Source organism: Neofelis nebulosa, chromosome 9, assembly GCF_028018385.1.
Source record: "Neofelis nebulosa isolate mNeoNeb1 chromosome 9, mNeoNeb1.pri, whole genome shotgun sequence".
NCBI classification, from domain to species: Eukaryota; Metazoa; Chordata; class Mammalia; order Carnivora; family Felidae; genus Neofelis; species Neofelis nebulosa.
The window spans coordinates 121,174,241-121,189,912 of record NC_080790.1 but is presented as its reverse complement, the minus strand read 5'-3'; the positions used below and the strand labels follow the sequence as shown (position 1 = coordinate 121,189,912).

General features: G+C 47.4%; 1 long non-coding RNA gene across 2 annotated transcripts; it reads right to left on the bottom strand.

Annotated features, from left to right (window-relative positions):
• Positions 1-2,761: 2,761 nt before the first annotated feature.
• LOC131485759 (uncharacterized) lies at positions 2,762-15,441 on the bottom strand. Of its 2 annotated transcripts, none has more exons than XR_009248994.1 (4): positions 14,901-15,441; positions 10,879-11,058; positions 7,175-7,374; positions 2,762-3,456 (listed from the first exon to the last, which is right to left on the bottom strand). It is a non-coding gene; the product is annotated as an uncharacterized LOC131485759 (long non-coding RNA). The 2 variants fall into 2 exon arrangements; XR_009248995.1 differs by having other exon boundaries at positions 2,762-3,447.
• Positions 15,442-15,672: the final 231 nt, after the last annotated feature.

Sequence of the window (15,672 nt, the reverse complement as noted above, 5' to 3'; positions counted from 1 at the left end):
CAGGAACAATCTGGGAGGCTATATTCCCAAAATATTAACAGTACTTAGTGCTGTTGGATGTGATTATTCTTCACATATCTGTATTATTTAAATGTTTACAACTATGCCTGATTTGTTTCGGGTTTTAAAAAATTGTATTTTGTTGCGGTAAGAACTCAGCATGAGATCTACACTCAACAAACGTCTAAGTGTACCGTATTGTTGACTGTTGGCCAAGTGCACAGCACATCTCCACAATTTATCCATCTTGCATAACTGAAGCTTTATGTTCATTGATCAGTAATCCCCCTCTTGCCCCCTTTCCACCAGCCCCTGGCAGCCACCAATCCACTCTTGGATTGTATCAATTTCACTGTTTCAGATCCCTTGCAGAAGTAGAATCATGCAGTATTTGTCCATCTCTGTGCTAGACTTATTACACCTAACAGAATATTCTTAAGATCTCTCCAGATCGCTGCAGACTACGGTTTTCTTCTTTTTAGGACCGAAGAATATTCCACTGGATGAAACTACCACATTTTCTGTATTTATTCACCTGTCCACGGACATTAAGTCCCTTTCACTTCTTGATTGCGGTGAGTAATACTGCAACAAACATAAGAGTACTAATATGGCTTCCAGATCCTGATTTCAATTCTTTTGGATGAGTACCCAGAAGTGGGATTGCTGGATCACACAGTATTTCTGCTCTTTATTTTTTTTAAATTTTTAAATTATTATTTATTTTTGAGAGGGACAGAGTGCAAGCGGGGGAGGGGGCAGAGAGAGAGGGAGACACAGAATCTGAGGCAGGCTCTGGGCTCTGAGATGTCAGTACAGAGCCTGACACATGGCTCAAACTCACGAACCATAATATGATGGCCTGAGCCAAAGTTGGGCGATTAACCGACCGAGCCACCCAGGAGCCCCAGGACCTCTGCTTTTAATTTTTGAGGCACCTCCATAATGTTTTCCACGGCAGCTGCAACATTTCGCATTCCCACCCATGGCGTGCCAGCCAGGGTTTTGGTTTCTCCACATCCTTGCCAAAGCTTATTGCTTTTTGCTTTTTGTGCGTGTTTTCTTTATTTTGGTAACAGCCATCCTGACAGGTGTGAGGTGACGTCTCCCTGTGGTTTTAATTTGCTTTTCCCTGATAATTAGCGATGTGGGGCATCCTTTCATATACCTGTTGGCCATCTGTAGGTCTTTGGAGAAACATCCATTCAATTCAAGTTTTTTTACGTAGCACAGGCAGAACCACAAAGAGGCAAGTGGTGCTACATCCGACTAAGACTCCGCACAGCAAAGGGACCATCAGTGGAGTGAAAAGTCAACCGATAGGACGTGAGAAAGTATTTGCAAACTATGTATGTGATAAGGGGTCAATCCACCCAAATAGATAAGGAACCCCAAGAATGACGCCTTGCTTTTATAGTGAGAAAAATATTCAGAAAGATTTTTTTTAATCTTTGATAAAGGATAAAATTAAGAAGGACAATGTTTGAGCTTCATGGAGTCAGGAGAAAAAGATATTGCAGACACAGAAGAGCCCCCTGCTGTAGGGAGGGGGACGCGAGAGAGGGCGGGGACCTCTGAGGGAGCCCCCCTTCAGCATTCCTACAAGAGAAATTTCCCCTCCCGAAAGATACACCTCTAAATCCCCGTCCTTATCAAGCTCTCCAGAATAAAACCTCTTTGGGAAACATATAGTGGTCACGCACCTGTAGAGAAACACGCCTGGAAAACCAGCACACGCGTATCACACACACACACACACACACACACACACACACACACATCAGTGTCCCCTCTCTGCTCCTTCTTAGAAACAAGAACTGATCCCTTATTGACGCAGCGGTCATGTGCACAATTTCCTCTGCAACAAGTTTGCCAAAGTAGTCCAAACTCAACACAGAGATCTGTGAAAACTCCCAAAGCATTAAATACAGAAAAAAAAAAATCTGTTTAATGCATAATCTTTTGAATATATAGATATAGATAGAGATACACTCTTTAATCACAGCTATTCCTTTATGCCTCTTCATGCACGGTTCTTTTGTGGCAGAGGCATTTTTCAAAAACACAGACCCTCTTTTGTTTAATTAATAATCCCCCCAGACATAAATCACCCCAGCGGCACCCTCTCTAAGCAGCCCCGTGGCAATGACCTACTTTAAGAGCCTTTCATGTACGGCTTGGGTTTACTATGTATTTTGAAAATTACTGCTCAATAGCTATTTTGGGAGATCAGCATTTTCTTTAGCAAGTTTAGCGATGAGGACCCATTTTCCCACCTGGGAAGGAAGAATCATAGAATAATAGAACTGCATTAGAGAGGATAAAGAGGGACTGTTTATTTCCCCGGGGAAACTAAGAATAATAATCAGGAGGCATCTATTATTTGCATGCACTGCCTTGCTTAATCCTTGACAACCCTATATATTAGACACCATCGTGGCCCCCATTTAATTGATGGGGAAACTGAGGCACAGAGAGATGAAATAACATCCCCCTGAATCTCCCAAGTAGCAAATGGCAAAGGCAGGCTTCCGAGCCTGCGTTCCCCATTGTGCTACATGCACTGCTCTGAGGGGTATACGACCGACATTCATTCATCGCCAGGGACGTCCCAGACATCCAGAAAATATTATCACATGTCGTCCTCCCAGTGACACCAAGTTGGCATTATCTGTTTCCAGGCATGTGAGCCGAGGCTTAGGCAACTTGGTGAGATTTAGCTTTTCTTTTTAATGTTGATTTATTTATTTTGGGAGAGAAAGAGAGCTCACCTGAGAGAGACAGCAGGGGAGGGGCAGAGAGAGAGGGAGGGAGGGAGAGAGGGAGAATCCCAAGCAGGTTCCGCGCTGTCAGCGCAGAGCCCGACGTGGGGCTCGAACTACCAAACCGTGAGATCACGACCTGAGCGGAAATCAAAAGTTGGAAGCTTGATGGGCTGAGCCACCCAGGTGCCCCTCTTTTTTTTTTTTTTTAATTATTGTGGTAAGAACCCTTTATGTGAAATCTATACCCTGTAACAGATTTTTAAGAGCACGTACAGTGCTGTTGGCTATACGCACAGCAGCGCACAGATGTCTAGAACTTATTAACCTTGCACAACCTAAACTTGAGATGCATTAAACGGTGACTCCCCATTTTCCCTTCCCTGCCAGCCCGGGGCAACCAGCATCCCACCTCCTGTTTGCCTGCGTCTGACCATTTTGAGTGCCTCCCGTTATGTGGAATCGGGCAGTATTTGTCTTTCTGTGTCTGCCTTATGTCACTTAGTACAATGTCCTCCAGGTTCTTCCACATTGCCGCCTGCAGAAGGGCTTGCCTCCTTTTTATGGCTGAATTATACTCCGTTGTGTGTGGAGACCACGTTTCCTCGGAGGTCCGGTGGCGGAGGGAGGGGGCAGGTCCAGAGGCTGAAGGCCGGGGCGGTTGCAGGACGTGCGATGACCAGGTCTAAACGGTCTCCGTGGAAGGATGAGAATCAGTGAAAAATGAAAAAGAGTTACTGAAGGAAAGAAGGTGTGGACGTCACACTCGCCCCCTTCTCATTGACCCCGGTCTTGGCCCCAGTCCAGGTTATAAACCAGGGAGGGAGTCTGTGACTTCACCCATCCTATTAATTAAATAAAACCTTTATCTTTTCGAATGACAATTTCCTGCATGGTGTACTAAATCCCAGTGAGAATCCTCTCTGGAAGAAGAAAGGACCCCATCCTTACAGACAAACTTTCCACCACATCCCATACATCCTCATGGCCCACAGCTACCTCTGCCTCGGCCCGGGAAATACAGGCATCTACAGGATGGAACGTTCTGGAAAACAAAAAACAAAACAAAACAAAACAAAACAAACCGAAAAACCGACCCAACCCTAATCTCCTCTTTTCTTCAGAGCTGACTTGAAAGATTGGCTTGAGTTTGAGAAGACTAAAATAAATGCGATGAATGTTACTTGAAAAATCTAGGATGTCGTTATGCACTGCATGTGTTTGCCCTAATTCTATTTTCTATTAGGTTATCATTAATTAGCATTTGTTTAGCATCAACTATGTACTCGAAGCCAGGCTGCTATGTATATGTAGGAGAATATCCGTGCCCAGCATGGGCCACAAGTAGGATTTCTCGAAACAGGTCGCCACCCCCGTTTAGCCCCCAGAGGAATGACGCGTACTCCAAAGAAACGTTCTGACAATAAATTTTCAGGGGAAACAACTCAGTGAGACTTTGCCTGCACTCACCATATGGGACAGGCAGAGTCTTGAGCCAAATAGAAACTTAAAAGGAAAAGAAAGTGAGATTTCACACAAAGTGACTAAAAATGTATTAGAGTCAAAGCCTCCAGAAAGTTGTAGATAACTGAAAAATAGGAAGTGAGTACAGAAGTTATTTTTCAGTTTGATTATTGCAAGGGCACTTAGTAGACGCAGACAAAGAGAATGACACTTACGCAGATAGGAAAGTTATACCTGGAGAAAGAGAAGCAGCTCTCTGAATGGCATGATTAAACAAAACAAACAAACAAAAACACGCTTGGGTGGATTTTTGCCAAATTTCGAAGATCTGCGTGGGGACTATCTGTGGTGTATTGCCTTTGTTTAAATTCCCCCCAGTAGCAGACTCTGAGGACGGGCGGACTCCATCATTTGGGAATCCAGGCAGCACAATGAGGGAGTGGGGAAGGGAGAAAGGCCAGTGCAGGGTCTGATAATAAATGGGTTGCACGCATCTCAGACTTGTTCCACTGAGGGGAGAAACTATGGTATTTTTCTACCGTTTTCTGCTCAGCACTGGTTCTAAAGATCCCAGAACCGCTCCCAGGCACAGCCTTGCCCGCGGCCAAAGTCCCCAGGCAGGGAGACACGGGCGCACAGGGGATGGTTTGTGTCTTCGGCCACTTTAGCATGTCCATTACCCAGTTAGTGTGTATATATTACCTCTAGGGTGTACATGTGTGCATTCTAGAGAATGTGCGTGCAGTACTCAGAAGTATATGGGGAACGCTATATACATTCCAGGCATATATTCTATAGAATATAGGTCATCTAGGGAAGAGGCTGCTGGGACAATGGGCTCGTGCACCAGCAGGACTGGCCTGGCTGCGGCAGGCAGACGTGGCCGTGGCCGCTGTAACGTTCACCATGGCTGCGGACCTCAGTAAGAGAATCCTGTGCCTGTCCCGCCCAGCCCAGCCTGGCCGAGTGCTTTCAGTCAGGGCCCGGGGAGCAGCAGGCTGGCCGGTGCAGGGGTGGGACGACGAAGAGAGAGAGGTGAGGCACTTTGAGGCAGACCCTCCTGGACAGGGAGCAGCCTTCCATCATCCAACCACTAGACTTCACCCCGCTTGGTTCCTGCCTTCGGATCCCAGATTCTGCTCTGCTACACTCCCCGCCTCTCAACTCCAGTACCAAATTAAAAGATACGTTTAGAATGTTTAAACTCTACAGACTGCTTTATGTATATAGTAGTATGTTACTATATACTTATAAAAATATATAAAGATATGTTGGGGGCACTTGGGTGGCTCAGTTAAGCATCCAACTTCAGCTCAGATCATGATCTCACGGTTCGTGGGATCGAGCCCCGTGTCAGGCTCCACACCGACAGTGCGGAGCCCGCTTGGGATTCTCTCGCTCTCCTTCTCTTTCTGCCCCTCCCTCACTCACACTCTCTCTCTCAAAACCAAATAAACTTAAGTAAGAAGGAGAAGAAACCTTTACATAGCTATACAGGTATATTTACCTATAATATTTCATCTATTAATACACCTCCTTCTGGTCAAGATGGAAAATAAAACTTGGATGAAGAGATACAAATAACACAATCAACAAGTTTACACCAAGTGGACTTGTGGCCGTCACAACCCTGGCAATTTCAGCGGCGTTACAGGGAAAGTACAGGCTAATGGAAGCACTCAGGACACCCCCGCCCTGGCTTTTCTACCATATAAAGTTAAATTATTTAAAAAAGAAACATTCTCCTGAGTGGTTGCAGGTCACTCTGGGTCAGTGAAGGTTTTCCCTCTGGAGTTGAGACATGAAATATTAATACGCTTGAGAGAGACAAGATTTATCGGTATCTGCCTCCCCGGGCTCCACCCTCTGGGAGAATTCTCTCTTTGACCACCCAGATCCTAGGAGAGTGGGAAGCAGCGTCGGAGGGAAAGGGGAGAAGGAGGAAGAGTCAGAAGAAGAGGGCAGGCCAGAGCTCCGCGAGCAAAGTGGGGAAGCATGGAGATGAGAACCCCAGCTGTGCCGCAGAAGAGAGAATTAAGAAGGAACAGAGGGGCGCCTGGGTGGCTCAGTCGGTTAAGTGGCCGACTTCGGCTCAGATCATGATCTCGCGGTCAGTGAGTTCGAGCCCCGCGTCGGGCTCTGGGCTGACAGCTCAGAGCCTGGAGCCTGTTTCAGATTCTGTGTCTCCCTCTCTCTGACTCTCCCCCGTTCATGCTCTGTCTCTCTCTGTCTCAAAAAATAAATAAACATTTAAAAAAAAAAAAAAAAAAAAGAAGGAGCAGAAAGACTTTTCAGAACTCTGGATCGTGGACCCAACTCTGCAATGTCCCTTGTTCTTCGGGACGTAGGGATCCAAGCGAGACGACTTTGAGCGGCCTTCCTCTGGACGGTCCTTGAACGTGATGCACAGATTGGCCCACTTGGCTGTCTATACAACCTCCCTACTCAGTGCTACTCACGCGGTGCCCACCCCCCTGCCCCGGCCCAGCAGCAGCTTGCTGGAAATGCAAAATCTCGGGCCCCATGCTGAGTGAGAATCTCGGTGGTGCTGGTAGTGGAGGGTGGCGGTGACGTCCAGGTATCTGTGTTTGAATGAGCTGTCCGGGTGATGCCTCCAGACATTAAAAATGAAAGAACCACTGGCCTAGGTGATTTGGTGGCCTTTCCGGAGCCTCTGCAAGGTTCATCCCTGAGTCCAGGGAGAAGGGCCGCTTCCGGAAGTCTTGAATTCCATCCTCCGAACATTATCAACGGGCCCCAGGTGTGCCCGCCTGCAAAACAAAGCTCTTGCCGGCATCCAGAGTGCCCCAGAGCCTGTAGGACGCCCTCCCCCTTCCCATCGGGCCTCCCTCTCTGTTATCCTGCAAGGTCCTCGCTAGAGATGCCCCCAAGGGAGGAGATAATTTGTAATTTGTCAGACACTAGGCTCTGCCGAGAGACGAACTTACCAGCTTTGAGGTTCCAAAAACCCTTCTGCATCTTTGCAGATGGAGTGAGCTTCCCGGCCATTAAAAAACATCGTGGCTCTACGGACGGGCCAGAAACTCTGTACGTTTCTTTCAAATCCCTGTTGTGACTGTACCGGGTCGAATGAGGTCTCCCCCCCACCTCCCCCCGCACGATGCGTCCACGTCGTCACCTCTCGTGCCTGCAAATGCAAACTTGACTTAGAAATAGCATCTTTGCAGATGGAATTAAGGTCTTGAGGTCATCTTGGATTTAGAGTAGAGCCTAAATGTGATGACTGACATCCTTACAAGAGGGAGGGAGATTCAAGAGAGAGACCCAGGGACGAAGGCCATGTGGAGACAGAGACAAAGACTGGAGGGATGTGGCCACAGCCAAGGAAGGCCAGGAGCCATCAGAAGCTGGAAGAGGCAAGGACGGATTCCCTGCTGGAATCTCTGGAGGGAACACGGCCCTGCCTGCACCTCAGTTCTCGGCTGATGGCCTCCAGGCCTGGGAGAGAATAAATTTCTGGGTTTTAGGCCACCAGTTTTATGATAATTTATTGTGGCAGCCCTAGGAAAGGAATAGAACCCTAATGTAGTCATGACCTTAACCTTACTCTCTCCCAGACTGCATTCCCCGCCTCAGAAAAATCTGAAAAGTGCTCAGGGTTATCATAACAGGTATCCCACAAACACAGGAGAATTGTTGTCTGGAGAGAAAGGGGATTAATTAAAGATTCGCTGTCCTCGCAGGGAGACCAGTGACCAATACCACGCCAGGAACTGCGTCGAAGGTTCAAAACTGACGTGAGGTCCGAACGTTTTCCGTGATCCTGGAAAACTTGCTTAAGTAAACTGTGAGTCACAGTGTAGTTGTCAGGACCGTGATAACGATGCTGGCCTCGTGAGTACCCACGGGCTTCAGATGCAGGGATACAAGCATCAGAGTCCCGCCCCAACATTCACTTTGAGAACGGAATTCGCTCCAATGCGATCGGTAACTAGGGAGTGATTTGAACATAACGTGAATTCCGTGTTTACTTCCGGTAAGTTTCATCTTTGAGAAGCACTTAGGTGAATACAGAAGACTGTACCCCACTGAGTGGAGCTGTGTAGGGACACACACACACACACACACACACACACACACTTGTGCACACACCTCAAACATCTCCCTCAGTTGACCGTGTGCGTTATGAGCCACATCCATCCACACCTGGTATTCAACCCTCCCTCCGCTTTCAGAGGACCCCTTTGTAATTACTCCCCAGCTGCCAAAAAAAAAGCCCTCTTAACACAAGCAATCCTTGGGTGTCCTGAAAGGGAAAGTGTCATATTTACGGTAGTATTTATGTATGTTTTAGCCATGCGACATATCAAAGTGTGCTGCCATGTTGATTAGGTTCCTATCTTTTTAAAAAAAAAAATTTATTATTGAAGCATAGTTGACATCCGCTCTTATGTCAGTTTCAGGGGCACAACACAGCGATTCAACCATTCTGTGTATTTTTACACAGCGTCGTCACTAAAGTAAGTGAGCCATATCTGTCACCATACAACGCGATTACCATATTACTGACCGTATTCCCTAGGCTGTACTTTTCATCTCGGTGACTTATTTACTTATAACTGGAATTTTGTGCCTCTGAAACTCCTTAACCCATTTTGCCCACCTAGTTCTTACCTTTTTGCAATCGGTCACTGATGACGTTTTTGAGTGTTGTACCCCGATCCCAATGTTTCTAGAAGCCCCTTGGTTTTAGTGCCTGATCTAGCATATAGCACAGTGATTTTAAAAATGCGTGTGTTGGGGCGCCTGGGTGGCTCGGTCGGTTAAGCGTCGGACTTCGGCTCAGGTCATGATCTCACAGTTTGTGAGTTCGAGCCCCGTGTTGGGCTCTGTGCTGACAGCTCAGAGCCTGGAGCCTGCTTCGGATTCTGTGTCTTCCCCCTCTCTCTCTGCCCCCCGCTTGTGTTCTCTCAAAAATAAATAAACATTAAAAACACCTTTAGAAAAAGAATGCATGTGCTATGTGTTGCATTAAAATAGAACTGACTGTAATGTGTGTGGTGCAGTGCTGGGCTCTACTTAAATACTCAATAAACGTGAGCTGTCGGTATTCACTAGATGAGAAAGTGACGGGCACATAGTAACCCTCAGTAAACATCCATTTCCTTTCTTTCTGTGATCTGCTATATAAATGCCTAAGCAAGTTAAACCACATCTATATATTTATCGCATAAAAACAAGAGGCAATGGGAAGTAATTCTTTCCACTCAGATCTCAAACTCAAAGCTAGCACTGAGAATCTCTTGTTTATTTCTCTCACCTGAACATAAATTCTTTCCAGAACTGTTTTTTAGCAAGTTGGTTACTGAACAGCAACAACAACAACAAAAATCCTTCTTTCTAATATGAACTTAATCAACTTTTTGAATTTGGTAAAATGAACCATTTATGCCAGAATAAAAGGTCGGGATATCTCCTCTATTTTCTTGAGGACTTTTTAGCCCCCTTGTCTCCAGTGGAAAGAAAGTGTGGAAATCAGGAAGAGAATATCTTCCTAGAGCCACCAGGTCCAGGTTCAGGATTTTGTTTCACTGTCAAATCCACGGCTGTATCTCTTACCACATCCAATCTGTTTTCTGCAACACTCACCTGGGTTCTGCCACCTATGGACAGACGCGTTTTCCACTGCTGACTTGCTAGGTTGATGACAGAAAGTCTCTCCAAAATCCCAGCAGATGTGTGTTTCCACTGAGGGTTTGCTTCTCCTTAAACAAACCACACAATTCTTTCCTGCATTAACGGATCACAATGGAACTTGTATTCTGGGCTCTTGAAGGTTCTAGAAGAGGCCAAGCAGTGTCGCAGGGACACCAGGGTTCTCTCATCATTTGCCCACCTGGGTGTTCCAGAGAGGACGCTTTTAGGATGTCCTGAGCTTGGGGGAGTGCGGGGTCCAAAGCCAGATGAGACATCTGGGAGAGAGGCACCTGGGTGGCTCTGTCAGTAAGCTTCTGACTTCGGCTCAGGTCATGATCTCGCCGTCCGTGAGTTCGAGCCCCACGTCCAGCTCTGTGCTGACAGCTCAGAGCCTGAAGCCTGCTTCAGATTCTGGGTCTCCCTCTCCCTCTGCCCCTCCCCCACTCGCACTCTGTCTCTCTCTCAAAAATAAACATTTAAAAAATTAAAAGAAAAAAAAAAGAAATCTGGGAGATAACTCTACTTCCCATACCATTCCTTGGCCAGTTCTATGGAATTTCTTAATTATGCCCCAAATGGGAAACATACGGGAACAGTCCATTAACAGAAGGAAGAACAATCCTGTGTAGCCAGTCGTGAATACCCATGGTGCCCTGTAAATATTACTATGCCAAGACACCTTTCGGAGGGGTGTCTGGGATTTCCCTCTCTTGTGCACCTCCTCTCTCTCCTCTGATTACGCCTGGAAAGGCCACGGGCTCTGCTCAAGGATCAGCCTGAGACTCCTGTATTTGAACACAGGGCAGAGCTTCAGCCTGGCCTTTCACATCCCCTGGGGGCATCCCTGCGACCCTCGCTGACGCACCATCGCAAAAAGTGTTATTTTGATGTGTTCATTTCCCGACAAAGTCGGGACAGAGTCATTGCTCTCCTCTCCCACCAGAAATAACGGATGAAAGGAAAGAAAGATCGCAATTACTGTATGGAAACTCACGTAACCTGCCGCGAAATGTCTTAGTCGTTGAAAGAAGCAGGTGCAGGAGAAAGAGATCGTTGTCGTAAGAGCCAGATCTGAGCGATTTCTCGCCGCTTCCAGAGCTTCCCTACGTCAGAATCTTCTCTCAGATCTTCCTAGGTGGTTTCCCTTCCTAGCCGTTCAGAGCCTGTGGACACCCTCAGCAACGGAGGAAGGAAATCCAATAAATAAATGGTGATGGTGATGAGGAAAAGGATGATAGTGCCTGGTACTGTTCTGAGTCTCTGCCTATTTACCTGTAGGTATTGACCTACTTAGTCCTTATACAACCTTATAAGGTAGACCCTCATATTATCCTAATTTTTTAGATGAGGAAGCTAAGGCACAGAAGAGTGCCATCATTTTCCTAAAAGCACACCGCTAGTAAGTGAAGAAACAGGGATGCGAACCCAGGCATTCTGACTCAAAAGCACAGTCATAATCACTAGACAAAGGAGTCAGAACGCTGGACACACCTGAGTGGGCATCCCCCCTCCACCATCTCGCCTGCATGGTGTTGGATTTACCCTCTTAGAGAGTCCGTTTCATCACCGGCAAGATGGAAACGGCGGTAGGAACCCTTGCCTCGAAGTACTGTCGACAGAAGCAAGTGAGACCAAGTCCGTGAAGCCCGAGCCCTCAAAGAGGCACGTACCTGCCCCACCCTGGCTCTGTTCCTCACACAGCGCAAGGGCTGTTCCAGTTCTCTGACACCTGCTCAGACCCGGCCCCAGCCACGCTCCTACCTATTGAAACACAGTAAAGATGGACAAGGGGGACATTTTCCTCTCACTGGCACAAACCCAGCTGTCATTTCTACCCCATGGCCCTTGACACTAGCACCCTCAAAGGACTCTGTCCTCCTGGCCCTCCTGGAGGAGCCCCCGTCCTCTGGTCAGGCCCCATTTCTAGAAGCTCAGAGGATCCTTCGCTCCACAAAATAGTCACCATTCATATTATGAACCAAGCACTTCACTTGATGTCAGGATCTAAGGGCGAGCGATACAGACAGAGTCCTCAACTGCACAGAAGTCACAGCATTCTACCTGGAGAAGACTGGTAGAATGAAGGGAGGGGGACAATTGTAATCAGTGCTTTGAAAGACACAAGGTGCTGGGATATCAGGGAAGGCCACTCTGGGAAGGACACATAAGGGTGAAAAGGAGAGAGTCAAGAGTAGGGCAGACAAAGAGCATTGCGGTCAACTGAGATACCTCCAAGAAGACGCTGTCCCAACTCCCCAGGCTTCCTGGGTGACACTCAAGGGCCAAATTCCCCAAGCTCCCCTACTCCAGCTTGAACCTGCCATTCAGGTAGTTCCGCCTCCTCTTGGCATCGGTTTCTTCATCTGTACAATGAATGGGGCTAATATTTGTTTTGAGTGAGGGGAGTTTTGCCAGGGAGGATTAAATGGCGCAGTGTTATCGGCTGCTACTTCGTAAGAATGTTATCTCATCTCGGCGTGGGGGAGATTAAGAAGGGGTCAGACCTCCTTGACATCCTCCACACAAGCTCCTCTTCAGGATGCCCTCCATACCGGGCTTCTGTCCTCCCCAACACTGTCACCTAAAGGACCCCCAAAAAGTCTCCCCCGGTGCTTTTGATGACTTGAACCGTGTTACAGAATTGCTCTGTTGTATGTCCCTGTCCTTGCCGTGCAAATGGTAAATAACTATCCCACGTCGATCTCTCAAAATGGAAGTGCACGTTTGCTCAGGGAGCCAGAGGGGCCCCCTGAGCTCTCAGGACCAAGGCCTCATTCGAACCTCAGGACATTCTCAGCCTCAGGCTTATAGCGGAGACCTCCTGGGTAGGATTCCCAGCCAGCTGAAAGGACAAGGGGAACTCTCCTTTGTTTGAGTCCAAATAGCGTTAATGTTCCACTTCCTGTATTTACCTTGGTTCCCCAGTTCGGAAAATCTTCCCTTTCGGCCCCCACCTTCCTTTCCCCCTTGGCAGTGCTCTCCTGGGTTTTCAGGACTTGTGGGCCCACAGTGTGACAGGAGCCGGCCACTGGGCCCCTCCCTCATCTTGCCAGTCTCAGAGGAAGCTCCTTTGACCCTCCACTGTTATTATTACTATTATCCACATTACTGTGACCGTCGCCACCCGGGGCCCACCCTGCCTCCCAGCCCCACTTCCCAAAGTCCCATTGTTCACAGCTTCCACAGTGACTCTCCTGCCCCAGCCGCTTCCACTTGGCCCTCACATACCACACACCATATACGAGCCCACCAGGTAACCCAAGCCCCCTCCCTCACCCCCCAGCGCCCCCAGCCATCCCATGGGCCTCCAGCTTCCCATCCACACAATACCCACCCCTGATTCACTCTCTCCTTCTTAACCTCTTCCTGCCCTAGGCTTAGCCCCATGTGGCTTTTTACATTTAAATTAGGAACGTTAAATAAAGCCTAAAATCAGTCCCTGCAACCGCATTTCAACTACTCCATAGCCACGGCCACGTGGTGAGCGGCGGCCATATTGGACGGTAACCATATAAAACATGTCTGTCAGCCTAGAAAGTTCTGTTAGATGATGCTACACTGGAGAATGGGCAGTAGTGAAAGGTTTCTCAAATAAAACAATACCAGACAAGCGAGTTGAGAACACTAAACTATAAAGCAGAAATGACAATTTCTCAGTGATAATGAAGAGAACCCAGATAATTCCTACTGACCAGGGCTCTCAACCCACACCTCCCTGTCTGATCAGGCCTGCAGAGTTCAGCCTGTTGTCACACAAGGGAACCCAGAAGTTACCAGTATATCGATGATCATGAAACCTGGTTACTCTCTCAGTTGTTCAGTTGCATTAAAAGAAGACGTTTTTGGAGCTGCTTTGGGCCTTCCACTGGATGGGGGGCTGGTAACTGGTTAAAATTGAAAGCAGCTACTCCGTGGAACGCTATTTTTCTAGATAACAACAAATCATGGGTTTGGCCTGATTGTCTCCCTCTATCGCGTTGTCATCATTTGGAAGTCAGTCTAGAAAAGGAAGGAAGCATGAGTTTGTTGATCATTTGGGTTCATGTCCCACCTCTGCTGCCACTTAATAGCAGTGTGACCTTGGGCAAGTCACGACATTCCCCTGGTTTCTCACGTTTCTCACTCATAGTAGGAAGGGAACATTCCTCATGCTAATTCCACACAAGTGTTGGGAGGACAAGACAGGATAATGAAGGGGAGAGTATTCTATAAACCAAGTGCCCCGCTAACAAAAAAAGGGAAACATCCATGTAGTGCAATGGCCAAACCCAACTTATCAGTCTATGCGTCTAAACTGCATAATTGGCCCAAAGTGGTTCGCCCAGAAGCTGCACACCAGATACCATCATGCGACTCTCTGGCTTCTAAAATAGTGATCCCAGCCCTCATTTTCTTTCTATACGTTTTTGCACCACCCTTTTGATTTTTTGAAATTTTAGCAGAATGCTTAGCGGAATTAAAATCTCTGAATAGCAGGTTTTAACAGGTCAGCCATGACCACAGCGCTGTCACTACTGAGTTATAAAAATGTCTCACAGGGTCTATAAAAGCCTCCAGTTGCTGGATTGTGCCTTTGGTCTCCCTCCATCTCCGTGACGCTGCTGGGGTAACGCAGCTCACCATCCTGACAAGGTACTGTTCTCATGCGTGTCAGAGGAAGGAGGTCTTTCCTTGCTGCTGGCTTGGCATTAAGCTACAACTCCTCGCTCTTAATCATAAGACATCACACCCCATCACCATCCCATTCAATCTAAAAATCCACGCACAGAGGGGCTCCTGGGTGGCTCAGTCGGTTGAGCGTCCGACTTCGGCTCAGGTCACGATCTCACAGTCCGTGAGTTCGAGCCCCGCGTCGGGCTCTGTGTTGACGGCTCAGACCCTGGAGCCTGCTTCGGATTCTGTGTCTCCCTCTCTCTCTGCCCCTCCCCTGTTCATGCTCTGTCTCTCTCTGTCTCAAAAATAAATACTAAAAAAAAAAAAAGAAATTAAAAATTCACGCACAGCCATAATACTCACCAACTGTTACATGCTGATCAAGAATTTGACAATATTGCCCGCAGGGGGCTAGACTACACCCACGAATCATGGGATCCTTTTGAGGACTACGGCTCTACATGAACCAAGATTTCAGAACTAAGACTGAGACTCTAAAATCTACAGTCTAGACTGGTTTTAGAACCCAACTTCCAGAACTGCTATGTTTTGTTTGCATTATAGCAAATACATTTGGACAGCTATTTGCTCACCAAAAAGCATTTCTCTGTACATCGTGTCTGATAAAGGCCTCGAGACCTCTATTGTCTCGTGACTCCCCCACCCACCCAGCATCACCTCTATGACATCATTTCCTCTGACTCTCTCTTTCACTGCGTCTACTTGGCCACAGCACCTTCTCGCTTTTCCTTGCACTTTCCAGACTTGCTTCTGCTTCAGAGACCTCACTCACGTTTGCTCTGCCTGGAATGCCTTTCTCCTAATTATCCATGTGGCTCACTCCCCACCTCCTTGTTCAAAAGTTGTTGTCTCCAGGATACTTTCCTTAAACATCGCAGCTAAAATTTTTACCCCTGCTCCCAGCATGCTTTACGGCCCCCTACCTACCTACTCCCATTTAGTACCTAGCACCCCCCGAAATACTAATACGACATTTACTGTCTATCTTCTCTCCATGAAAACAGGATGTTCATTGTATTTGCAGCACCTGGAAGAGTTTCTGGCACAGAATTAATGTGCAACGAATATTTGCTGAATGAAGGAACGAACGAATGAATGCCATTTGGCCTGAACA